The sequence below is a fragment of the Equus caballus genome, chromosome 18 (genome assembly GCF_041296265.1).
Source record: "Equus caballus isolate H_3958 breed thoroughbred chromosome 18, TB-T2T, whole genome shotgun sequence".
Classification (NCBI taxonomy): domain Eukaryota; kingdom Metazoa; phylum Chordata; class Mammalia; order Perissodactyla; family Equidae; genus Equus; species Equus caballus.
The window spans coordinates 58,841,247-58,868,601 of NC_091701.1; the positions used below are offsets into that span (position 1 = coordinate 58,841,247).

The following is a 27,355-nucleotide window of genomic DNA, read 5'->3' on the forward strand; positions in this document are numbered from 1 at the left end:
ACTCTTTATCGTACGCTTGAAATTTTGTCTCTTTATAACATTGCTTTTCCTTTGAAGGCAAAGTCTCTTTCTCTCCTGCATTATTCCCTTCTGACTTTCCCTCTGATTTTTTTTTTTTTTTGAGGAAGATTAGCCCTGAGCTAACATCTGCTGCCAATCCTCCTCTTTTGCTGAGGAAGACTGGCCCTGAGCTAACATCCGTGCCCATCTTCCTCTACTTTATATGTGGGATGCCTACCACAGCATGGCTTGCCACATGGTGCCATGTCTGCACCCGGGATCCAAACTGGTGAACCCCAGGCTGCCGAAGCAGAACGTGTGCAGTTAACCGCTGTGTCACTGGGCCAGCCCCTCACTCTGATTTTTATTCCTGTCCTTTCTGCTTGGCTTTCTTCTCTGAAGAAGTATATGCATATAGGTATATGTTCAAGGGGGTTCAATTAATCCTGATATTTATTTAGTCCCATATTAAGCTACTTTGATATCATTCCTATACCCAAGTTATGCCTAAGCTTTTTTTCAAATTGAGAACTCTAAGATCCTGAAGTTTGGCTTGTTTACTTATTTATATAGGTATTTTTTGGTTAATAAACTTTCTTGTATCAGAAAAATTTAAGGTTAGTAGGCTATAATCTGCCCAATCTTAGCTGTTGTCTTTAACAGGTCCTAGTGCCACCCCCTTGGCTACACCTGTTGTGTATATGTTCTTTCTACCAGACAACTTTTAGTAAGGCATTATGGACTGAGGCCTATGACTCAACCTAAAATTACTCTGAGGAGCCACTGTAAATCTCTTCCTTGTTTAATGTTGTCATATCAGTAACAATAATAACAGCTAAGGCCCCTGATCTTGAAGATGTCTGTCAATCAAATACATCATGATTAATTCCACCTGTCTCTCTCTGAGTCTGGATTCAATAAAACAAATATACAATTCATATAGAGAATCATGATACTAGTTTGATTTTTTTTCTGGTTAAGCTGTACTGTAGACCTGCAACCATGATCAAATTTCCTGAGACTTGCCCTCATAGCTGGTATTTGGGATGGCTATTTAGGAAGAGACTTAAAGTAGACATTTGACTAGATGCATGGGGAATCACCATGCCTTATAGCCACAGGAAGAGCTAGGCTTCTAGTTCGACTTCTGGAAGACAAGCCATAGACTATGATCTTGCTGTGCTTCCTGCATAGCGGCAGGGGCAAGATCACATGTCTCCTTCCTGAGGACAGGCTAGTGCAACAGGGACTCCTGGGAGGGCACAGTCACTCTTGCCTAGCGTTTTTCCAAACCTTACCAATCAGACAAATCATCTTCCTGTCTAATGGGAGACAGAGAGACCGAGAGAGGAAACTGCCTTCTCAATATTTCTGAAAAGGCAAAAGTAGGAACATCTGGACAGGGAGAGATGCTCCCCACTTTAGTAACTAACGTTTAAGGAGCACGTATTATGTACCAGGCACTGTGGATACCTTCTTTTGTTTTAGTTGAGTAGCATTCCTTTTCCCCATCTTCTGCTAATAATCCTTTCCTTCCTTAGGAGAACTGATCTCATCTAATCCATAGAGTCCTAGTAGAACCTGCAAATATGCAGCCACTGGAGTAGACTTGTGGTTCAAGTTGGACCATTGATAGGTGTTCACTCCCCTCCTAGGCATAGTGATTTGTCCAAAGGGTGAATATGTGCCCCAAGTAGTTGGAATTTCAAATCATGTCATCTGCAAATAGAGATGTTTGTTTCTTCCTATCTAATATTTATACCTTATTTTAGAAATTAAATTTAGTAATTTATAGTTAAGCTCAAAATAAGTGTTGATTTTGCAGAATCCTCTGACAGATGATGGAATTTTCCTTCTTTGAAACCTTCATATAATAAATTATATTAAGAGATGTTCTAATATTCCTGCTTGGAGCTTAACTTAGAGCCAGACATATAGTAGGTGTTCTTAGCTAAAACATGGATAAATTCATGAATGGCCAGTAGGTAATTTAGTGGATAATTTACTGATTCCGTATGGAAGTTAGCAATGGCTATAAAAGTGGTCTATAAACCTATTCATGAGAACAGAAACTGTCTTGAAAATCTTGATCATAGATTTTGCAGTTGCAAAGATGTTATGCTTTTACCTGAAGATTGAGTGTTTCTTTATATTTTAAGTACTTGATTTTATTTTATTTTAATCATTAATGTCACTATTACCATAATTTAACATGTTATATTCCTGGAAAGCTTTAATTCTCTTTCTGCTAATCCACTCATGTTCCATTCCTTTGCATAATTCCCATCTCATTCCTCTTTACATGCCAACCATTAAAATTATATGAATATAGTAGGCCTGGGGGATTATTTGCCTTTAGCTCTTCCTACTGCATTCTTTTTCCCCCCTTTTCCCTCCAGCTTTATTGAGATAATTGACAAATAAGGGTGTGTAAATTTAAGGTGTACATCGTGATTCCTCTGTATTCTTTTTTTTTTCTTGGTGAGTAAGATTAGGCCTGAACTAACATCCATGCCAGTCTTCCTCTCCTTTGTATGTGGGATGCCTCCACAGCATGGCTGATGAGTGGAGTAGGTCCACACCCGGGATCTCAACCGTGAACCCAAGCCACCAAAGCAGAGTGTGTGGAACTCTAACCACTAAGTCATGGAGCTGCCCCCGATTCTTCTGTATTCATAAGACCACTTCCCCATGGTAGCCTTCAGTGAGTTTACAGAGATGTCGTTTTAGCCCATTTACTAGAGACCTCCTTTCCCTACAGAGTAACTACAAATAAATATAAAGTTGGCATCACAAAATAAAATTATCTTAATACAATTTACATGGAGTATTTTGTTTGACAATCTTAGAGTGTAGATAAACAAGATAGTCTTTTCATATCCTGGCATTCCTGTGATCCTTGGCAAATGTCATCATTTTTATTGTATGATGATGGGAAGGGGATAAGAACTAGATGCCAATTAATTTACCTTCAGTTACATAGACTTTATCTTCGCTTGAGTGAGAGAGACACAAATACCTGGCTCCTGTGCTCCTTGGATCATCTTTCTTCTTGATTTATGTCTGCTTGAAATATAATATTACACACAGTGCTTCAGAGGTTATTCACAGGTGAATGCCCATTAGACAATCATGTGTTTGATGTATGTACATTATTCTTATGGACCTTTATGATATTTTATTAATCACCATCTACTGTCATGTGATCCCAAATGCCAAAATACAATGCCTTATGGATTGAGCATATATTGCACAAAATAATTGTGCAGAATTACTTTGGCTAAGTTCATTTCTATTTTAATACAGCAGTCACTGTGCCTGAATGACCTTGAGCATAAGAAGATTAGAAGCTGTGGTAATTAGTTGGTCGGCCCCATATCACATTAGGAGGTTCTATTAAAATTGTGAGAAAATAAATGGAACAGTGTTCTCTATACTTACAAACCCAGGTCTTTCTTTACCTAATTACATAGCTAGACTGTCAAAACATTTTTCAGAAAAGAAAAAGAAAAATCTTTTGTGAAATCTGTCTTCAGATCGTGTCAATATTTTTATTTCAAAGGGATAAATGCTTTCTGTAATTATTGTGATCTTTGCCCACATTAGATAACTTTTTGTTTCTTTTAAAATAAGAAAACTCTTGGCTTACTGAGTTCTCTGTATACTAAATGGTGCAACGTCTTGGAAAACACCTGATTGATTTTCGTTGAGTGAAGTGGCTGGCTTAAATTTTGGAATATAAGATGATGGTTGAAATTTAAGTGTTGAAATAGTCACTGTGCGGAAAGTTGAGGACAATTAAATAAAAGTTTAACTGAAATTCAGGATGAATTGTTATTTGCACAAGATACCAGTAATTCTGAAATAGATAAACTGTTTCTGTCCTGATTTTTTTTCTCAGCTATATTGAAAACAAGTGTTTGCAATAAGATGGCATTGATTTTTGTCTCAAAACAAAGAGCTCTTCCCCAAATCGTAGCAACTCCAAGCTGAAAACACAACAAAAGGAAACCATAAAATAGTTTTCATAAAGGGAGCAAGTTTTCTTTTTTAGTTATCCAACGCAAACAGAATTAGATTGTATGTAAAGATGTCAAAGAATTTTCCAGGTGTGAAATATTTTAGATAACAATAAAGCAATAAAGTAGCAAATGAAAAAATGAGACAAAATGAATTTATATAGAAAATAGTTTTTCATCAGTTATGCTGGCTGATATCTTGAAAATAGTGTTTGAAGTAATATTATATGATTTAGCTGCAAGTATGTGTGGCAATAAATTCAAGTCTAGAGTTATCCTTCAGTCATATAAAATATTGAACACAGCATATCATTTTAAAATGATGTGTAGTGCACCGTGTAGAGAGCAAAATGACAATCTACGATAATGCTTTCTGACCCCAGCTCTCTGACAAAGCCACAGTTTAACTGGTTTATTGACAGGGTAGATTATTATAGATTAGAGTGGTTCACAAAAGATGGCAGCTCCTATTCTTTTGTAATAGTCCGACTGAGCTGCTCTTGAAAACCCTTCATCCAAGGAGCTCCAAACATTACTAATAGGTACTCTTATGTCTAAGCATTCATCTGATCATTTCTTATGTGTAGGGATTTGGAATCTTAATTAGTATTCATCAGTTATTCCTATGAGACATTCTAGCATATTCAAGTCATTTAAAAATGAGTTGCCTTGGAAGTCTGATTAACCTCTCCAGAGAAATGCTATTAGACCACTTGCCCTCCAAAGCTCAACTCCATCCTTACACAATTGACTCATATTTATGTCTTGACTAAGGGGAAACACATCAATTAGCTTTTGCAGAACCATTTGGTATTGGGCAGGTTGCTTTCCCTCCATTTGTTTCTGTCATTACCTGATTATAAATAAGAATATCACTGATTTTTATCATTCCACTTGCTTTACAGAAGACTTGGCCTAATTCGTGTGTTATTTTGTTTTTCCAGAAAAGATCTATGTATATCAAATATAATTAAACACTTCTTTGTTATTGCAAACACTTTGAAGAAAGGCTTTCATTTCATGCTTAGGGGATATTGTATTTTCTTAGAAACCCAAACCCTTTGAATTCTCTTCATATGTTTCTGTGGAATATTTAGCAACTGAAATCTCCTTCATTTAAAGTGTCATGAACAACAGATGGTGTCCCTAAAAAGACTAGTTTCATATTCGAGTCATTTTGCAATAAAGCGATATCCTGTAATTGTATTCAAAGTCGACTTAGTGCTTGTGAGTACGGATCAGAAAGCCAAATGAACCCGAAGATAGCAATAGAAGATACTACATAATAATAGAAGATAATTAATTACATTTAAATAATTTCATACTTGTCATAAATATCAAATCCTGGTCAGACTTACAGTGCTGGAGTTTTGATATCTTTAGGTTCATCCCCTAGCCACACACTTGAGACTTTGAGCAAAAGTTTCCTGCATGACTTCCTTACAGAAGCCATGTCTTTAGGATCCTCATGTGAATTTCCCTTAGCTCTGATTCTCCACTTCATTCAAGTCTTTCAGCTTTCTGTGACCTTCATTGCTTTCATCACAGAGCTTGCATTTTGCTTTTCTTTGGGCCACTGACTGCTTCTGACCTGAAAATAGGTAAAGTTAGATTATCTTGCCACTTGATCATCTTATTTCTAGCAAAGCCTGGCCATCCCATTGGCTCTATGATTATGGTACAATTGTGGTTTCAAGTACTATATTTAAGTCTAATACTGAAGAATGTAAAAACTTACGTATTTTGCACATGTTTGCTGTAGACCACAAACTGGGATATGAAAACCTGTGTATTTTGAGGATATTTATTCCCTTTAACTTTACGTATTTCGCTTTCTTCAGTCTCCACACCTATCTTGTCTAGTTCCTTCCTGGATATCTCCTTGGGTGCTTACCACACTACTCTCTTTTAGGCCTCTTATATGTCCATTACAGGAAGAAAAAAGGAGAAAAACTAAGCTTTGCCTGCTGCTTAAATCTCCCAACTTTGCAGAGATCAATGGCAAAATATTAGTAGGAAGATATTTCTTGGAGGAATTGTGTGATGGTTAATTTTATGGAAGGTGTTTTTGGCTGAGATTAACATTTAAATCAGTGAACTTGAGTAAAGCAGATTGCCCTTCATATTGTGGGTGGGCCTCATCCGATCAGTTGAAGGCCTGAATAGAACAAAAAGACCAGCTTCCCTGAGCAAGAGGGAATTTTCCAACAGACTGCCTTCAGACTTCATCTCACCATTGGCTCTCCTGGGTCTCCAAGCTGCCAGCCCACACTACAGATTTTAGACTTGCCAACCTCCATAATCATGTGAGCCAATTCCTTATAATCAGCATCTTTCTCTATGTGTACACCTCCTATTGGTTCTGTTTCTCTGGAGGACCCTACTAGTAACCCTGACTAACGCAAGTTGATTTCCAGTTTGATATAGGATATGATGGATCAAGAAGTTTAGAAAGAGTGGAGAGTAGCAAAAACAATGTGGTGAGAAGATTGTGGCTTCCCTCTAGATCTGTGACTAATTACCTGTGTAATTCTGGGTGAGTCTCAATGGACTCGAAGCTCAAAATGAGGAAATTCAACCAGATAAACTTGTATATCCTTTCTAGCTTTACCATGGATGGCTACTTCCCTGGGTGCTCTTGGCCTGGGAGAGGCCTGTAGTTTCCCTGGTACTTCTTCCATCACTACCGTGGTATGAAGAATTATGGGAAAAATGTACAAAATGGGAGCATTTGTTGAATATAAAGGAATGAATGTCTATCATTAAAGAATTAAGGAAAAATGGCAAGACCCCTTCATCTCACCCCATACTCGATCAAAATCAAAATAATCAAGTAATCCATTCAAAAACAATCAAATTCTTACTACAAACAATTTCTTGTCCATGTTAGACATTTTGTTTTAATATTGTTGATGGAGAGTTTGATAATTCTAAAAGAAGAAAGGGCAAGACAATAAGGAAATCAACCCTCAAGACTGAGGTCTCCCAGGAAAGTGAGCTGAGACTCCCTGAGGCATCAAACAGAAAGTTAATGGGAGATGTGGATGTGATTGCTCCTGTGTCAGTGCTGGAAGCATTTCCTGTTTCCTATTACATGTTTTATCGAACAGTTTTGCTAAATGATTTTTCTTTGCTTCCTCTCCCACCTTCCTTTTGAATCTTGCTTTTAAAAATTCCTATACTTTCTCTCTGATAGCTTTTCTTCTTTTGTTCTCATTGTTCCTATATATTCTTTTATAATGAAATGGAAATTAAGTTTTTAATTGCTGTATATACTTTTTTCTCTACATATCAGTCATTTTCATCAACAATAGCACACTCATTATTTTTACAGATTTTTATACATTTGCTGTGTGCTGCTTTCCTAGAGACCTAGTTTGTGGAGAAGGTGCAAGTTATGAGGGCTTAAAGATGAATATAGAAAGCAAATAAATGAAGGATTATATAAAAATAAAGCAGGTGTTCCAGTTAATAAAATAGTATATTATTCTTTTATTGCAGTTATGTAAGAGTTCATCACAAACACTGAAAATACAGATGCAGAAGCCACTGCTATATTTTAAGAATTACCACTGAATTGTCCTCATAGTATTGGCTGTAAACTGTGTTCCTTAGTCTGAAGGAGTGTAATTTGGTGGTCCAAACTGATATAGTAAGTTCTGTTCCAGTCCTTTTGTAGTGTTTTAAGCATTTGCATCTGCCACCAGGTATGCAAATCTCTGCCCAGGGTAACTGTCTGTTCCCATCAGGACCCATCTATAGCCTCCCAGGGTTACCAGTAGGGGCCCTATGTGGTCTGCTTGCCAGCTAGGTGTGGGGCCTTCTGCCCTGGGGAAACTATGTAGTGATCTGTGACTGTTGAATAGTGAACTGTGGGTCTTGCATCAACCTAAACATGCCCTCCATTCTGTAACATACAAAACCCAAACAACTGCTCATTGGTTAGTCACCCTCACAATCCACTTAGTAAAGGTTCTTCAGGAAGCTGATGATATCCATTCACAAAATGAGACAACTCCTTCACATGAGACTCCCTGGTTTTACTTGTTTGTTGTGCCCCCCCAACCTTGACTACCTTTTGGTGACCAGAGGTTACAGAAGTGCTATTTGTTTTTCCAGCATAATTTTTCAGTTCAGTAGGAGCCCAGAGGCTAGAGGCTGTAGCTCAGCCTGGCCCGAATCTGAGCTTAGTGCAGCACCAGAATCCACCCCAACACCTTGCTTCACTTTGATTTTAGCTTATTATAGATAAAAATAACTGAGGGATTGTATATTGACTTTGTCATGATGTGCATTTTTTTACGTATCCAGCGAGCCAACTCCTTGGGAGTTGGGTTTTCATTTCTAGATTCCACCAATAACTTTTGCCTCCAGTAACTGATGGCTGAGCATCTGCTGTCTCATACCACAGGTGACCTGGTAGCTGTCTAGGCATTAAATGTCGTCATTTCCTGCCCCCTCATCCTTTTCCCAAAGAATACTTTCACCGTATTTCAGCGTCATTCTAGAGAATCCCACTTCTGATGCCAACTGTATTATCTGCATTGATGTGGAAAAACATGTGACAGAATTCAACCTTCATTCATGATAAAATAAACTCCCAGCAAACCAAAAAGGAAATTTCTTTAATTTGAGGACATCTGAAAAAAACCCCACCAATCCATCCCTCTGTCTCCCAACCCTGCAACTAAGCTCATACTTAATGGTCAAAGACTGAATACTTTTCTCCTCAGTTCAAGAATAAGGTAGGAATGTTTACTCTGATACTTCCGTTCAACACTTCTGATATATTTTCCGTTTCTAGCATCCCTTGGTTCTTTCTTTACAGCTTCCAACTCTTTCCTGACATTCTTTATCTCTTCGTACATCTTGTCCAAATTTTCCCCTGGATCTGTTAGCATTTTTATCAGATGTTTCAAAGTCCCTATCTAATAATTCCAACCTCTAAACCATCTCTGGGTCTTCTTCTATCAATACTTTTCTATCTTGACCGCAAGCCATATTGTCATGCTTCTTTGTGTATCTCATAATATTTGATTGCCTAGAGGATGTTTTGCATAAAAGGATACTAGACACTGAAGTTAATAATATTTACCTCCTAAAAAGGGCATGCCACTTCTTCTGCCATACTGCTAGAGTGGCACCTAAGTTAATGTGGTCATCTGTTGTTGTTGAGCTGGTCTGTTATTTAATTAATTAATTAATTTAGCTTTCGTTTGATTCAGGTCACCACTGGCTTCACCAGCTTAGGGTAGGATCAGGATTTACCCTTCAGTGGTGTTTGGGGACTAAGCACTGGCAAGAATCCCAAAATTTCTTAGTACTTTAAAGGTGAGCCACCAGCTTTCCTAACTATAGGTGATCTTTCTCTTCTTTATGTTCTGACTGCCAGCTTTTTGAGTTGCTGAGGAATTATCTTTGTGCCAGGGGAAGAACTGTGGGAAAGCCTTGACGTGTGGGTGCAGATATAATCTGTGGCTGTGGCTCCTTTGAATTCTAGTGTGTAATTCCATATGGTGGTTAAAAGTTTGTTGAAAGTTCTATTCATTCCTCCTTAAAACTATCTGTGGTGCATTTGTCCTCATTCTTGTCACTATGCCCAGGATATAAGCAGCTGTGTTTTTTTTTTCTCCTATGAAGGGCTTTTTCATTTCTTAAATTATTTCATTTAGGTTTCTTTATATCCTCAGATTTCTGATTGGCTTAAAAATTATGACTTTGCAGCTTATTTGGTTGTTTTGCTTGTTAGGATGAAAGAATAGACTTTTCCGACTTTGTGTATCTTAATCAGACTTACTTTACTTATGCTGTGTTTTACCTCTCTATCTGGAGTTGAATGCTTTGGTTGTTAAGTTGTAATATTTCCTATCTAATAACGAAATCATTTAAAACCATGGATTGGCATCTGAGTTAAATTTTGCCTGTACCCTATAAATTTTTGTATGCAATGCTTTCATTGTCATTAATTTCTAAATATTGTTAACTGCAGTTTTGATTTCAGTTCTCCCCAGGAGTGCTTAGAAAGTGGTGTGTGTGTGTGTATGTGTGTTTAATTCTAGTTTTTTTACACTGTGATCAGAGACTATAGTCAAAACAATTCCTGCTTTGAGGGAGTCCTGGCATTCTCTTCACGACTTAACACTCAATAGCATCCTGTTTGGGTCAGGATAATGGGATTGTCTGGCACACAGGTTAGCAATTCATATTTATTGAATGAATGAAAGAAGATTTTTCTTCTAATAAATGTTAACTGTGTGCTTTAAAAAAGCTATGTGTAGATCTACAGATTGATCTGTATTACTCTATTCAGGTCTTCTGCTTTTTTTAAATTGATCAATCAAAGACTGAAAGTGGTGTATTGTTTCCCATTAGATTATATTTCTGTCAATTTCTCCTTGTATGTTCTAAAAAACATTACTCTTGTACCTTTTATCCCTCTTTTAAATACATTATGGTTCATGCTAGTTATACTTTTTTCCTATTTTTTCTACATTATTCTTTTTGTTATTTTTGTTTCTCTTCTAATTATTTTCATATTTTACATTGTTTTAAATTCTATTAGTTTTTGACTTTTAATTGTAAAAGATGCTTGATTGTGTGTTTAAAATTGTTTAGGTAAAAAATGAAGTACTGTTTCTTGACTGCTCAAGCATAAAAGATGAATAATGGGAAGAATGTGTGTGACTTGGCCACAAATTGTAATAGCCATTTGATCTCCACAGTTCTTGTTGTTATTAATATTAACTTTTCCCATTTCTAGCAATAGGTTGGCCTATAGTCTTAATTTGCAGCGTTGTTAAGAGTGTTCATCTTTTTCTGAATTTTCATAGCTATTTTCTTTGGAAGCTGATCAAGTCTGGTTCATGCGTTACCAACCACGTGCCATCGTTCTGAATTTGCCTCCATTAAGATTTCTGATGGTGGTTGGAAAAACATAGAAAAGGTATTGATTTTTCTTATTTATCTTTAGTTAGCTAATTTACTGAACTGTCATTAATTAAAATAAGTTTTCAATTGATTCTCTATAACTATCTGATTATACAATTATATTATCTGAAAATAATGAAAATTTTGTATTCAATGTTCCAGATTTTTAAATTATCTCTTCTGTCTTGTTTCACTGTTAAGTATGATTTGGCTGTTGCTTCAAAATATACAGTTGTTTTAGCAATCATAGCATTGTTTATAGATATTCATTAACTATATAGTAATCGGTTATTGAATATTTAGATTTTTCCTGGTATCCACATCTGTAGCTTCCATATTTTTCCTTTTTGTCTGATTGAACATTACTGTTTCCAGCATCTGGATGATCTCTCTTTCAGAATTTCCCCAAATCGCTTACCTGGCTCTGAGATCGTGTTTCTAAATTCCTTAATTCCTCAGGTTAGAATTAATCTGAACCTAGTGTTTTAAACTCATTTAGAGTAGCTACATGCTCTCTTCTACTCTAGCCTCCTCTGTGATATGTTTCAGTCCTCTCCCGGAAATACTTGTCCCACCCTTCTGTTCTATAGGTTGAAGCACATGAAATCTTAATGGAGGCAAATTCAGAACGATGGCACGTGGTTGGTAACGCATGAACCAGACTTGATCAGCTTCCAAAGAAAATAGCTATGAAAATTCAGAAAAAGATGAACACTCTTAACAACGCTGCAAATTAAGACTATAGGCCAACCTATTGCTAGAAATGGGAAAAGTTAATATTAATAACAACAAGAACTGTGGAGATCAAATGGCTATTACAATTTGTGGCCAAGTCACACACATTCTTCCCATTATTCATCTTTTATGCTTGAGCAGTCAAGAAACAGTACTTCATTTTTTACCTAAACAATTTTAAACACACAATCAAGCATCTTTTACAATTAAAAGTCAAAAACTGCTACTAAAACCCAATCTCAGAAGAAAGCCAAAGGGAACCGTTGGGTTTGGGTTCCATCACCCCATAGAGTCACATCTGTGATTAGAACTTAGTTCTTTTTTAGTTTTGCCCCCTCAAGCTCTCTTCGTTGGCCTGTTTCCACCAAGATTGCCCTACTAGAAGCTGGGGTTTAACTCACCGTTCCTAAACCTGGTCCGTTAGGGGAAGTGGTTGATTATGTCACGCTTCTCCTTCCTCACTAATAAGAGCTAACAGTCTCTTTCTAGTACAAGTCTCTCTCCCTAAATTAGTTTTCCTTTTTGTTTAAGCAGTGGGATATAGTGGTGCCAGCTCTCATAGAAAGTCAGATTTCTGTTCTCTAATTCTGACTCCATTCCTCGTTTTTTTGGAAACCTTTGGCAAAGTGGGCAGGAGATAAGATGGAGTAATGAAGTATGCTATAAAGGAATACCTGAGAAAATCAAGGACAGAAGAGTAGAGCATTTAAGTTATAAACGCAAGTGGCCAAGTGGAGGGAAAGGAAGTCTTGATTTTTCCACAGATCACAGAGACAAAATGAGTTTTGGGGATCAGTATTCAGAGTTCTGCTGAATCAGCCGAGCTAAACAGCACCCAAAGCTAAATTCTTCACTTCTTTTGTTGGTTATTTGAGTTTTCAGAAGTTAGAATTAGAAACTTGGAAACTGCTACTCTGAACCTAATTTTGGGCCATCAGGAAGAATTGTCAATGAATTAAAGTTCTAGAACTTGGGGCAGGAGGACTGCTGCCCTCCCCATCCTCATGCAGTCCTGGAAAGGGGGCAATGGACAGATGTAGGTGTCTTGGTTTTAGGACAGCAGATTCCAACTAAAAGATGAGATGGGCATACTTTTGTAGCTTGAAATTGTAGAAAGAAAAAAATCTCCGAAGTTAGAGAGCTATCAGAAACAAAATTGCAAATGTGAAGAAAAAGATCCATGGGAGTCAAAAAAGATGGAAACAAATGAGGAAAGTGATGCTGCTGTTCACAGAGCCTTCGGATGAGATTGAAAATATTTACAAAAGGCAAAGGAGGTGCATAATTGAAGGCTCATGTAAAAAGTCAGTAAGGTCCTAGAAGAAGCTATCAGGAAGGTCAATAGCAGAATAAGCTGAAATTTGAAAACAAGGGAAAGAGAATGAGGGGCAGAAGTCACAGAGGTTCATTTTTCTATGTGAACATGCCAAGGAATGTAAAGACCACTTGGTTATGTGCAAGCATCTCAGGGCATCACTGTAAGCTCTGTTTTTATTTTCTTTTCCAAACCTGAGTGCTCTACCCATTTTTTTTTTTTGGCATAGCTGGATTCTGTCATTCTAGTGTAAACTTTTAGATCAATGCTTTGATAAAGCTTCTGTATGATTTATCCCCCTCTTTGCCCAGAAAGTCTTCTTTTAAAAAAAAATTTTGTTATAAATTTTTTAATCATACAAAAAAGTAGAATCTTTTTTTTTTTTTTGGTGAGGAAGACTGGCCCTGAGTTAACATCTGTTGCCAATCTTCCTCTTTTTTTTTTTTCTTTTCTCCCCAAAGCTCCAGCACATAGTCGTATATCTTAATTGTAGGTCATTCTAGTTCTTCTATGTGGGATGCCACCACAGCATGGCTTGATGAGCAGCAGTGTGTATGATCAAGGATCAGAACCAGCAAACCTTGGGCCACCAAAGCAGAAGTGTGAAGTTAACCACTTGGCAATGGCGCCGGCCCCAAAAGAGTATAATTAACACACGTATAACCACTACTTACATATTGATATTGCTTCATCTTTATGTATAACAAGGGCTAAACTGGTTTAAAGTAAACTCTAGATCTGGAGGAGTTTACCTAAATATTGCAGTATATATTTCTAAATTAAAGAAAAAAAAGGACATTCTCCTACATAACCACAATATCATAATCTCATCAAACAAATTTAACAACAAATCCCTGGTATCATTTAATACTCTGTCCATATTCAAATTTCCCCCATTTTCTCCTGGAATATCTAATTGTATTTTTATTATTACTTTTTTTAATTATTATTTTTTAGGAAGATTAGCCTTGAGCTAACATCTGCTGCCACTCCTCCTCTTTTTGCTGAGGAAGACTGGCCCTGAGCTAATATCCATGTCCATCTTCCTCTATTTTATATGTGGGACGCCCACCACAGCATGTCTTGATAAGTGGTGCAGAGCTCCACACCTGGGATCTGAACCGGTGAACCCCCGGGCTGCTGAAGTGAAGCATGAGAACTTAACCACTGCACCACCGGGCTGGCCAACCCCCTTTGCTTTTGGTGAGGAAGATTGGTCCTGAGCTAACGTCCATGCCAATCTTCCTCTATTTTGTATGTAGGACACCTGCCACAGCATGGCTTGGTAAGCGATGCCTAGATCTGCACCCAGGATCTCAACTGGTGAACCCCCGGCCACCAAATCAGAATGTGAGAACTTAACTGTTGTGCCACTGGGCTGGCCCCTAATTGTATTTTTAAAATTAAGGTATAATCAAGGACATTACACATAAATCTCTTAAATTATATCTCTTAAATTCCTTTTAATGTAGAATAGTTTTAACTCTTCCTCCACCCAGCCCCAATATTGACTTTTCCAAGACAGGGGGCCAATTTTATTACAGAAAACCTTATATTTTGATTTTGTCAGACTTTTCCTCATGGTGTTCATTATTCTCTATTCCCTGTATTTCTTCATAACTGAAAGTTAGATGTTAAAAGTTTGATTAGGGTTAGTTTAAACATTTTTAGTAGCTATGGGTATATCACATCAGGAGGTACTTGATGTCTAGTTATCCCACCTGCACATTGTTTTCTGGAAATCTCTTGGCTCCAAGCTCTGCAGCTTGAGGGGCGCTTCTGCTCATCCCTGTCCATGTTCCAGCTCTGGGAACTCCGGCTCAGGTGAGATCCCATGAGATGTTTAGACGCTGTCCCTAGTCTGTCACTCTCCTTGGGTAATCCCATCCACTCTATGGACTTAACAGTCACCCCTGAAAAGACATTGAATGATTGATTTTCTATAGGAGGTAGAATTAGAATGTGATTCAGGGGAGATTAAATTCAGTCTAGCTTGGAAGTGAAAGTCTCTGCATTTTTGTGTCTAAGCTGCCGTTCTTGTGTTGTGTAACTTGTGACTGGATATGCCTATTAGATGGGGAATGCAGACTAAAGTCGTCAGTGCTTTTCTTTATCGTTGGCGTCTATTTCTATAGCTGGGCTGAAGAAAAAGATATACAATCCAACTCTCCAACATTCCAGCCTCATGAGTCCCTGGTTGAAATTGTAGTCTGTGGTTGAGATACCTGTCAGGACATTGATCCTCAGCTAGTGTGGGCTAAAACGACAGTAGAAACGATGTTGCAAGGAGCACCTGTCTCTTTAATAATTTACGGTATGGTACTAAATAAATAAAAGAATAAAATGGAAAAAACTTCCCAGTTTTGTTCTCTCTGAGCTTTCACATCTGTGGCACGTTCACCAAAAATCTGCTTGTTATAGCCTCTGATTTGTAACAATGGAAAGTTAAATTGTGGCTATTGAAGATGTATTTTTGCCTTTGTAGTGTTCATTGGCAGAGTGGCATGGATGTGCAGGGCAAATATCACAGGATTATAGGTATAAAATCAGGAAAGAAAATTTTTTATACTCTCAATAATTTACTAAAATGTTCACAAACTTATTTCTGTCAACATTATTAACTGGATCTGTGTGACCTTTTGTGTTATTTACACTAAGAATAGCTTCATGTAATATTCCAGTTCTCTTCTACTCTAATTCTCATTTTGTCTAAATCAGGGTTGGTAAGCATTTTTTTCTGTAAGAAGCCAGGTAGTAAATATTTAAGCAGTGCAGGCCACGGGGTCCCTGTCACAACTGCTGGACTTTGTTGCTGGGGCACTAAGCCAGCCACAGACAATATGTAAATGAATGAGCCTGACTGTGCTCCAATAAAATTTAATTTACAGGCATTAAAGTTTTAATTTCTTTAATTTTCAATGCCATTAAATGTTATCTTTCCTTTGATTTTTAATATAGATCTAAAATGTAAAAAGCATTCTTAGCTCAAAGGCCATATAAAAACAGGGGCAGGCTAGATTTCGTTCGTGTAGTCACCGACTAGTTGCCCCAAGGAACTCAAGGGTGGGTTTGGAAGCATTTAACTGTTTTCCCAAATTGTTTTTTTTCCCTTTTGTTATGTTAAGGAGACGCAATCACCAACCACCCTGAACCGGACCTAGCCTCACCAGCAGAGCTATGGCTATGACCTTTGCCTTATTTTTAATGCTAAGATCTCCCTGGGAGGAGCTTAGGCCTTATTACCATCACCTGCAGTGTATGTGGAAGCATGTTTTCCAATGGAGCGAATACCGACCTCTCCCTTTTGAATATTCATTCCCCATCCAAAATAAATGTCTCTGCTTCCCTTTGTTCAGGGGCGCCATGACCTTGGAAATGATTCCGCATGGTCTCCTATTTGCCGCAAATATACTTTACTTTGTGAGACAACTACTTCTGGTTTAACTTGCCCAGAGGCACACCTACTTTGGTTCAGTAACAGTTGGGCCTGTGTAGTTTGCCATGTCCTGGTCCAAATCTTTTGTTTTAATCCTTATCTATTTCTCTCTCTGACTTTTTCTCTCTCCCCCTTCCTTTTACACACATATACAGAGTTAAACAATTAAGTTTTTCCTAGTTTTAAAGAACAATAGTGTGATCTTGCGATTTATAATAACAAATATATATTTGGTCTTCAACAGGTTCCTGGTACATAGATCCTGAAACCCTTGGAATTGTCTAAATCTTGAGAGCAATCAAGTTGTCTTTTGTTGTGTTAATGAGGTGAATTTCAAAAGCCCTGCAACTTAAGGGTGAGGGCTGGTTGTCAGGAGAATCAACTATGTGATTATGTTACTGAACCAGGTTCTTTTTTGCCCACCGCCCAGAAAGCCAAACACCAAGACCACCAGATTGCAGCAGAGAGAGAGTTTAATCACAAGGCAGCCATGTGAGGGAGCGAGAGCATGAGTCTCAAATCTGCTGTCCTGAAAATAGAGACTCAGGGATATTTATGGGATGGGGGGCAAGGTGGACTGAAATATAGAGATAGGTGATTGGAGGTGAGGAGAGTTGAGGTAATTGATGATGTGCGTAAGCATAGGCAGACTTCATGCCTCTTCACAGGACGCATGCTCACAAAATGGCAGTGTTAGCATGATCTGAGGGTGGAGTTTTTAGCCCCTTGACGTCAGAAGGTTGCCTATTGGACATCTGTGTGGTCCCAGTTGATGAGTTAGTGGTCTCAACCAGCCTGAAGTGGACAAGGAGTGATAATTCCTGAAAAACAGCTCACCCACCCATTACCATGGTGACCCAAGCTCCAGGGAAATTTATCTACCTAGTTATCTAGCCTAGTGGGAATTGGGTAGCATATTGCCTAAACAGAACAGTTAACAATGGGTGGGTTAAAGAGCTAAAAGCTATATTCAGTAATTGCAAAAAGGAAAAAAACCTTTAGTTCCTAGCTACTTGATCATCAGTGGCTAACTCTTTGCCAGTTTCAATTAGAGGGTTAGAACTTTCAGACTCACTTCCTGACCTCCTGGGAAAGGAGAGGGGCTAGAGATTGAGTTTAATCACCAATGTAATGTACTCAGTCATGCCTATGTGATGAAGCCTCTATGAAAACCAGAAAGGTCAGGGTTCAGAGAGCTTCCGGGTTGGTGAACACATGGAAATTTGGGGAGAGTGGTGTGCAAGGAGAGAGTGTGGAAGCTCTGCAGCTTTTCCCCATACCTAGTCCTATGCATCTCTCCCATCTCGCTGTTCCTGAGTTACATCTTTTTATAATAAACTGCTTATTTAGTAAATAAAATGTTTCTCTGAATTTTGTGAGCCACTCTAGCAAATTAATTGAACCCAAGGAGGGGGTCATTGGAACCTCTGATCTATAGCTTGTAGGTCAGAAGCCCAGATGGCATCTGACATGGCCGAAGAGAGGGGATGGGGTCTTGTAGGACTGAGCCCTTAACTTGTGGTGGGATCTGATACTATCTCTAGGTAGTTAGTGTCAGAATTGAGTTGAATTGTAGGACACCTACCTGGTGTTGGAGAATTGGTTGGTGGTGTTGGAAGAAAACCCACACACTAGAATTGGGTGCAGAATCGTAAATGGCAACTCATTAAGATATTCATTTCCCCTCAAAAATACAAATACAACCTCTCAGTATAAAAAGAAATGATGAATAAACATAGTAATTGTGACTAATATCTTTTTTTTATTGAGTTAATGATAGGGTACAATCTTGTGAAATTTCAGTTGTACATTAATGTTTGTCAGTCGTGTTGTAGGTGCACCCCTTCACCCTTTGTGCCCACCCCCCACCGCACCTTTCCCCTGGTAGCCACTAAACTGTTCTTAGTCCACATTTTTAAATTCCTCATATGAGTGGAGTCATACACAGATTATCCTTCTCTAGCTGGCTTATTTCACTTAACATAATTCCCTCAAGGTCCATCCATGTTATTGCAAGTGGAATGATTTTGTTCTGTTTTGCAGTTGAGTAGTATTCCATTGTATATATGTACCACATCTTTATTCATTCGTCTGTTGATGGACACTTAGGTTGCTTCCATGTCTTTGCTATTGTAAATAATGCTTCAGTGAACATTGGGGTACATAGGACTTTTGGGATTGCTGACTTCAAGCTCTTTGGATGAATACCCAGTAGTGGGATGGCTGGATTGTATGGTAGTTCTATTTTTAATTTTTTGAGGAATCTCCATACTGTTTTCCATAGTGGCTGCACCAGTTTGCATTCCCACCAGCAGTGTATGAGGGTTCCTTTTTCTCCACAACCTCTCCAACATTTGCTACTATTAGTTTTAGATATTTTTGTCATTCTAATGGGTGTAAGGTGATATCTTAGTGTAGTTTTGATTTGCATTTCCCTGATGATCACTGATGATGAGCATCTTTTCATGTGCCTATTGGCCATCCATATATCTTCTTTGGAGAAATGTCTGTTCATGTCTCCAGCCCATTTTTTGATCGGGTTGTTTGATTTTTTGTTGTTGAATTGTGAGAGTTCTTTATATATTATGGATATTAAGCCTTTGTCAGATATATGACTTGCAAATATTTTTTCCCAGTTAGTGGGTTGTTTTTTTGTTTCAATCCTGTTTTCATTTGCCTTGAAGAAGCTCTTTAGTCTGATGAGGTCCCATTTGTTTATTCTTTCTATTGTTTCCCTTCTCTGAGAAGGCATGGTGTCGGAAAAGATCCTTTTAATACTGATGTCAGAGTGTACTGCCTACGTTTTCTTCCAGAAGACTTATGGTTTCAGGTCTCACCTTTAGGTCTTTGATCCATTTTGAGTTTATTTTGGTGAATGGTGAAAAAGAACGGTCAATTTTCATTCTTTTACATGTGGCTTTCCAGTTTTCTCAGCACCATTTGTTGAAAAGACTTTCTTTTCTCCATTGTATGCCCTCAGCTCCTTTGTCAAAGATAAGCTGTCCATAGATGTGTGGTTTTATTTCTGGGCTTTCAATTCTGTTCCATTGATCTGTGCACCTGTTTTTGTCCCAGTACCATGCTGTTTGATTACTGTAGCTTTGTAGTATGTTTTGAAATCAGGGATTGTGATGCCTCCAGCTTTGTGCTTTTTTCTCAGGATTGCTTTAGCAATTCGGGGTCTTTTGTTGCCCCATATGAATTTTAGGATTCTTTGTTCTAATTCTGTAAACAGTGTCATTGGGATTCTGATTGGGATGCCGTTGAATCTGTAGATTGCTTTAGGTAGAACGGACATTTTAACTGTGTTTATTCTTCCAATACGTGTACATGGAATGTCTTTCCATCTCCTTATGTCATCATCCAATTCTCTCAGAAAGGCCTTGAAATTTTCATTATATAGGTCCTTTACTTCCTTAGTTAAATTTACCCCAAGGTATTTTATTCTTTTTGTTGCAATTGTGAATGGTATTGTGTTCTTGAGTTCTTTTTCTGTTAGTTCGTTATTGGAGTATAGAAATGCTACTGATTTATGCAAACTGATTTTGTACCCTGCAACTTTGCTGTAGTTGTTGATTACTTCTAAGAGTTTTCCAATGGATTCTTTGGGGTTTTCTATATATAAGATCATGTCGTCTGCAAACAGCGAGAGTTTCGCTTCTTCCCTCCCTATTTGGATTCCTTTTATTCCTTTTTCTTGCCTGATTGCTCTGGCCGGGACCTCCAGTACTATGTTAAATAAGAGTGGTGATAGAGGGCATCCTTGTTTCGTTCCTGTTTTCAGGGGGATGGCGTTCAGTTTTTGCCCATTGAGTATGATGTTGCCTATGGGTTTGTCATATATGGCCTTCATTATGTTGAGGTAGTTTCCTTCTATGCCCATTTTGTTCAGAGTTTTTATCATAAATGGCTGTTGGATCTTGTCAAATGCCTTCTCTGCATCTGTTGAGATGATCATGTGGTTTTTATTCCTCAGTTTGTTGATGTGGTGTATCACGTTGATTGATTTGCGGATGTTGAACCATCCCTGTGTCCCTGGTATGAATCCCACCTGATCATGATGTATGATCCTTTTGATGAATTCTGGTTGCCAAAATTTTGTTTAGAATTTTTGCATCTATGTTCATCAGTGATATTGGCCTGTAGTTCTCTTTTTTCGTGGTGTCCTTGTCAGGTTTTGGTATCAGCGTGATGTTGGCCTCATAGAATGTGTTAGGAAGTATTCCATCTTCCCTAATTTTTTGGAATAGCTTGAAAAGGATAGGTATTAAATCCTGTCTGAAAGTTTGGTAGAATTCCCCAGGAAAGCCATCTGGTCCTGGGGTTTTATTCTTTGGGATGTTTTTGATTGCTGTTTCAATCTCTTTCCTTGTGATTGGTCTGTTCAAATTGTCTGCTTCTTCTTGAGTGAGCTTTGGGAGATTGTAGGAGTCCAAGAATTTATCCATTTCCTGCAGGTTATCCATTCTGTTGGCATATAGTTTTTCGTAGTATTCTCTTATAATCCGTTGTATTTCTACAGAGTCTCTTGTTATTTCTCCTCTTTCATCTCTGATTTTGTTTATTTGAGCTTTCTCCCTTTTTTTCTTTGTAAGTCTGGCTAGTGGTTTGTCAATTTTATTTATCTTCTCAAAAAACCAGCTCTTTGTTTCATTGATCCTTTCTACTGCCTTTTTCATTTCAATAGTATTTATTTCTGCTCTGATTTTTCTTATTTCTCTCCTTCTGCTGACTTTGGGCTTTATTTCTTCTTTTTTCTCTAGTTCAGTTAGGTGTAGTTTAAGATTGCTGCTTTGGGATATTTCTCATTTGTTAAGATGTGCCTGTATTGCGATGAATTTTCCTCTTAATACAGCTTTTGCTGTATCCCATACGAGTTGGTATGGCATGCTATCATTTTCATTTGTTTCCAGGTATTTTTTGATTTCTTCTTTAATTTCTTCAATGATCCATTGCTTGTTCAGTAGTGTGTTGTTTAGTCTCCACATCTTTGTGCCTTTCTCAGCTTTTTTCTTGTAATTAATTTCTAGCCTTATAGTGCTGTGATCGGAGAAGATGCTTGTTATTATTTCCATTTTTTTAAATTTGTAGAGGCTTGCCTTGTTTCCCAACATATGGTCTATCCTTGAGAATGTTCCATGTGCACTTGAGAAGAATGTGTATTCAGCTCTTTTAGGGTGAAGTGATCTATATATGTCTATTAAGTCCAATTGTTTTAGTTTTTCATTTAGCTCCACTATTTCTTTGTTGATTTTCTGTCTGGATGATCTGTCCATTGATGTGAGTGGGGTGTTGAGGTCCCCTACTATTATTGTGTTGTTTTTAACATCTTCCTTTAGGTCTGTTAATAGTAGCTTTATGAATCTTGGTGCTCCTGTGTTGGGTGCATAGATATTTAGAAGTGTTATTTCTTCTTGATAAAGTGTCCCTTTGATCATTATTTGTTGTCCCTCTGTGTCTCTCTTTACCTGTCTTATTTTGAAATCCACTTTGTCTGATATAAGAATTGCAACACCTGCCTTTTGTTGCTTGCCATTAGCTTGAAGTATTGTCCTCCACCCCTTCACCCTGAGCCTGTGTTTGTCCTTGGGCCTGAGCTGTGTTTCCTAGAGGCAACAAATTGTTGGATCGTGTTCTTTAATCCATTTTGCGACTCTGTGTCTTTTTATTGGAGAGTTCAATCCGTTTACATTGAGAGTGATTATTGATACATGTGGACTTGATGCTGTCAATCTGTCGCTCATTATCTTGTTTTCCTGTGTTTCTTTTCCTGTGTGCTTTAGCCTACCCATTTAATACTGCAATTTCTTATTCTGGGTTTCTTAGATTTTTCTTTATTTATGATTTGTGACTCTGTTCTGTATTTTACTTTAGTGTCTACCCTGAAGTTTGTATTTAGAATCTTGTGTATAATATAGTCTATTCTCTGGTGTCTCTTACTTACTTGACCAATGCTGATTTAGACCCTTTGCTCTTCCCCTCCTAAATAATTATTTTCATTTCTTATTCCAACTCGTGTTATGAATTTGTAGTTAGAGTGCTAATATCGTCCTTGCTTTGGTAGTTTCCTTACCTTTACCCTAATGCTATAGTTGAATATTTGCTATCCTGTTCTGGTTCTATCCATTCGTCTCCCTAGTCTGTGGATTGTGACCCCTTTTTCCCTTTTTTCTTTTTTCAGGTATGAGAGGCTTCTTGAGGATTTCTTGTAGTGGAGGGCTTTTAGTTACAAATTCCCTTAACTTTTGTTTGTCTGGAAAAGATTTAATTTCTCCCTCATATCTGAAGGAAATTCTTGCTGGATAGAGTATTCTTGGCTGAAGATTTTTATCTTTTAAAGCTTTGAATATGTCACTCCATTCTCTCCTAGCTTGTAGGGTTTCTGTAGAGAAATCCGCTGACAGTCTGATAGGGGCTCCTTTATAGGTCATTCTCTTCTTTTTTCTTACTTCCCTGAGTATTCTTTCCTTATCTTTCCTTCTTGCCAATGTTACTACTATGTGCCTTGCAGTAGGTCTTTTTACATTGACAAATCTAGGAGATCTGAAAGCTTCCTCTACACACATTTCTCCGTCAATCCCTAGATTTGAGAAGTTCTCTTCAATAATTTCGTTAAGCACACTTTCTGCTCCATTTTCCTTTTCCACGTTCTCAGGAATTCCTATGATCCTTAAGTTCTTACTCCTCATTGAATCCACTATCTCTCGGAGATTTTGCTCATTTTTTTAAATTCTTAGTTCTCTTTCTTCCTCTGTCTGGAGCCATTCAGCCTGTCTATCTTCAATTATGTTAATTTGCTCTTCTATGCTGTCTACACGGGCATTCAGGGAATCCGTATTCTGTTTTATCTGGTCCATTGTGTTTTTCATCTCTAGTAATTCTGTTTGATTCTTCTTTATGATTTCAATCTCTTTTGTGAAGTAACTCCAGAACTCAGCTTGTTTCTCTACCTTTCTCTCTACCTCATTGAGTTTTTTGATTATTGCTGCTCTGATCTCATTATCACTTAGTTTACCTAATTCCAAGCCCTCAGGACTTAATTCTATGTTTTTGTTGTTTTCCTTCTGGTCTGGGGCTTTTATAAATTGCTGGATGATAGAGGAGCAGTTTTTTCACATGGTGGTAGAATTTGGTTGCAGTTACAGCCTGTCGCCACTAGATGGGGGTCGAGAGCCGCATGTCATGAGCGCTCCACCTTCAGGCAAGATGGCTGCGCCCAGTGGCTTTGCCAGGAGGGAGAGGCTGCTATTCTTGTGTGCCGATATGGATTCAGATCACTTCTATTCTCTGGTCTCCCGAGGCCCTGGGTTTATGGGGTCCCCGCGCACAGAAGCTTTCCCTCCGTCAGCGGGTTTCCACTGAACCAGCAGCAGGAGTCCTGGATGATCCCCAGGTCGCACGGCCCCTCCCCCGCTCCTTCCCGACCTGCGCACAGCAGCAATCGCAGACTATAGGGGAGGGAGAGACATTCTCTCCTACCCATTCCCACGTCAGCAAGGTTTATGATCTCCGCCTTCTTGGTATTGTAGGTCTCTAACGTGTTGGCATTAGATTTATTCTGTGAAATTCAGTTTTTCCAATTCTTTGTTGTATTTTGGAGGAGAGAATCCTGGGTCAGCTCACCCCGCCATTTTGCTCCGCCCCTTCCACCTCCAATGATCTTTTAAGGATGGTTTCTGGAAACTGCCATATTGTGTTCCCCGTGACTAATATCTTTATTAATACAAGTTATTTATACTGTCATTGTTTTTATTTAAATGTTGATTATACAGATCAGACTCAAGGTTAAATCGTGTCCCCCATGATAAGGTTTTACTACAGGCATACTTAGAAATTAGACTGCTAGGGGCTGGCTCCGTGGCCGAGTGGTTAAGTTCGTGTGCTCCGCTGCGGCGGCCCAGGGTTTGGATCCTGGGCGCAGACATGGCACCGCTCGCCAGGCCATGTTGAGGTGGCCTCCCACATCCCACAACTAGAATGACCTGCAACTAAGATATACAACTATGTACTGGGGTGGGGGGGGGGGGGCGGGGTTTGGGAAATAAAGCAGAAAAAACAAAAACAAAGAAAAAAGATTGGCAACAATTGTTAGCCCAGGTGCCAATCCTTAAGAAAAAAAAAAAAGGAAGATTGGCAGCAGTTGTTAGCCCAGGTGCCAATCCTTAAAAAATAAAAAGAAATTAGAGTGCTTTAATCAACTAATAAAATCAATACGTATTGTTAGTTTAATTTTTCTGCTATCAAATATTATCCACAACAATTAGTTAATCATAAGATCTCATCTGTACTTATAAGCAATAATTCAGACTATTTTAATTTTTCATTAGATTAAGCAGATGCTTAGTAGAGGCAAATTTCCATCAGATACATTGAATCTAAATAACCATCCAACCAATTTCTGTAGTGGGTTTAAACATATCTACAAATCTTTGCTGCTTTTCCCATTGAGATATGTATGGGGTTTATGTCCTCTCCCCTTAAATACGGACCTACTTAGTCACTCACTTATAATCAAGAAAATGCAACAGAAGTGATGTTGTGTAATCTCTAAGTCTAAGTCATGTGGCCTTTGTCTGTTTCTCTTGGGATACTGATTCTGGAGGAAAGGGCCGCCACGTAAGAAGTCAAATTATTCTGAGACTGCCATGCCGGGGGTCCATGGTGGATGCTGTGCTTCACAACGCATTCCTAGCCAACAGCCAGCATCAACTGACAGCACTATGAGTTGATTTATCTTTTTTTATTTTGAGGAAGATCAGCCCTGAGCTAGCATCTGCCACCAAGCCTCCTCTTTTTGCTGAGGAAGACTGGCCCTGAGCTAACATCTGTGCCCATCTTCCTCTACTTTATATGTGGGACACCTGCCTACCACAGCATGGCTTGCCAAGCGGTGCCATGTCAGCACCAGGGATCTGAACCAGTGAACCCAGGCCACTGAAGCAGAACGTGTGCACTTAACCGCTGTGCCACCAGGTGACCCCTTGATTTAATTTTGATGCCCAACCCAGTTGAGTCTTCAGGTAACTACAGGCGCAGACAAAATCTGACTACAACCACGTGAGAGACTGCAAGTAAGAACTGCTTACTTGCTGAACCCAAAAGATGTGAGCAAAATAAAATAGTTGTTTCAGCTCTAAATTTAGGAGTAATTGTTTATGCTGCAATAGTAACCAGAACAATATCCTTCAAGTAATTTCATGTAGCAGTTTTAAGTTTGGACTCAAAGATTTCTACAGTTAGTTTGAATCTCACTCCTGTCATTTAATAACTGTTTGAACTTCAGCAAGTTGACCAACACCTGTAAGCTTTATTTTCCTCGTTTGAAATGGGGATAATTATAGGACCTATCTCAGAGTTGTGTGAGGGTTAAACTAGAATGTGCTAATGGAGTGCCTGATATATTATAAATAAATATTAGCTATGACTATTAAGCACACAGATGCATACACACACAGGGCCTGCTCATGGGCATGTGATCTGTGCAATCATATAGAGCTCCATGTTCAGAAACTGTGCTATGTGCTTGGTTCGATGCTCTGCTTTTGCCATTTTCAAATTTTTAATAATTTTTGAGCAAGGGGACTCATTCTTTCATTTTGTACCAGGCCCTGCAAATTATGTTGTCGATCCTGCAGACACATGTACACACAGCTACAAAGTATTAGACAGTATTCATAAGCCCTATAATATTCTGACTAATATCTAACAATTCTGTATTTCTAGAAATTAAAGCAGATCAAGGAGACCAACCGGGAAATTCTCGCAATTTTTGTAGACCAAGAATTTTGAAATGGCTTCCTTGAGTGGATTGGCTCAAGGTCTCTCACAAGGTTGCAGTCCGAACATCAGCAAAGACGTCAGTCATTTGAAGGCTTCCTGGGCTGAAGGTTCTATTTGCAGGCTCACTCATGTGATCGTTAGCAGACCTCCCCACGCGGCCTTCTCATGACATGGCAGCTAGCTTTCTCCAGAGCGAGTGATCCCAGAGAGAGAAGCAGAACGCACAAAGTCCCAGAATCCACAATATTCCTATGACCTAGTCTTGGAGGTACATCCCTGCTGTATTCTGTTGGTCACACAGACCAATCCTCATATGATATAAGAGGGGAATCCATGAGGGCATGAATGCCTGGAACCGGGGATCCCTAGGAGCCATCTTGGAGGCTGGCTACTATGGAAGTCATACTGGAAAAGAATATTTTTAGCAATCATGGAGATTTCTGAGGCTTCGTAAAATACTGTGCAGCCCACTGTGTCAAACTTCATCTTTAACAGTTGGGGTGTATAAATTAACTAAAAATAAATGATTCCAATTTTTGAAGGTGAGTTACTCAAAGGGATTTTTAAAATGAGTAAACTGCCAATTTTTTCCTTTTCTCTATTCATAAGGGAGTAAACCACTACAGAACCAATTAATTTACTCATTCTTTAATTCCACCAGTAATGAGTAAAGGATCCTGTTAAATTGTTAATGATGGACCCATTTCCCTACAATCAATATCATACAGAATTTCTTATGGAAGTTCCATCAAACATACCATCCAGTGTGTCTAAGAGGAGTCCACAGTTTAGAGGGTAGTGCATAGCGGACTTGAAAGGGGATGAGATTTTTAGCAGCCAGACCTGCAATCAAATTCTAGCTCCATACCAGGTATATGATCTTTGGTAAATTACTTAATCTCTTTGAGACTCCTGTGCCACAACTGTAAAATGGGGAAAATGCTATCTAACATGTAGCCTTGTTTTAAAGATTAAATGTGAAACCTAATAATCCTTCTACAAATACTGGTTCCGTTTCCCCATTAAGGAGATGCAGAAATGTCTTTCCAGGGATTGGAATGAAAAGAGTTAGACAACTGCGGAAGTACAGGCCTTTATTAACAGTAGATACCAGCCCGGAAACTCTCTCCTTGCTGTTAGAGA

General features: G+C 38.5%; 1 long non-coding RNA gene across 2 annotated transcripts in view; it reads left to right on the forward strand.

Moving 5' to 3' along the window:
• The window catches only part of LOC111768758 (uncharacterized), a 350,610-nt gene that overhangs the window by 118,678 nt on the left and 204,577 nt on the right, over positions 1-27,355 (forward strand). The window contains exon 5 of one of the 2 annotated variants that reach the window (XR_011428299.1): positions 10,850-10,962. The exons of the other annotated variant lie outside the window; for it this stretch is intronic. This is a non-coding gene — a long non-coding RNA (uncharacterized lncRNA). The remainder of the gene's footprint in view (positions 1-10,849; positions 10,963-27,355) is intronic. 2 annotated transcript variants of the gene reach the window in all.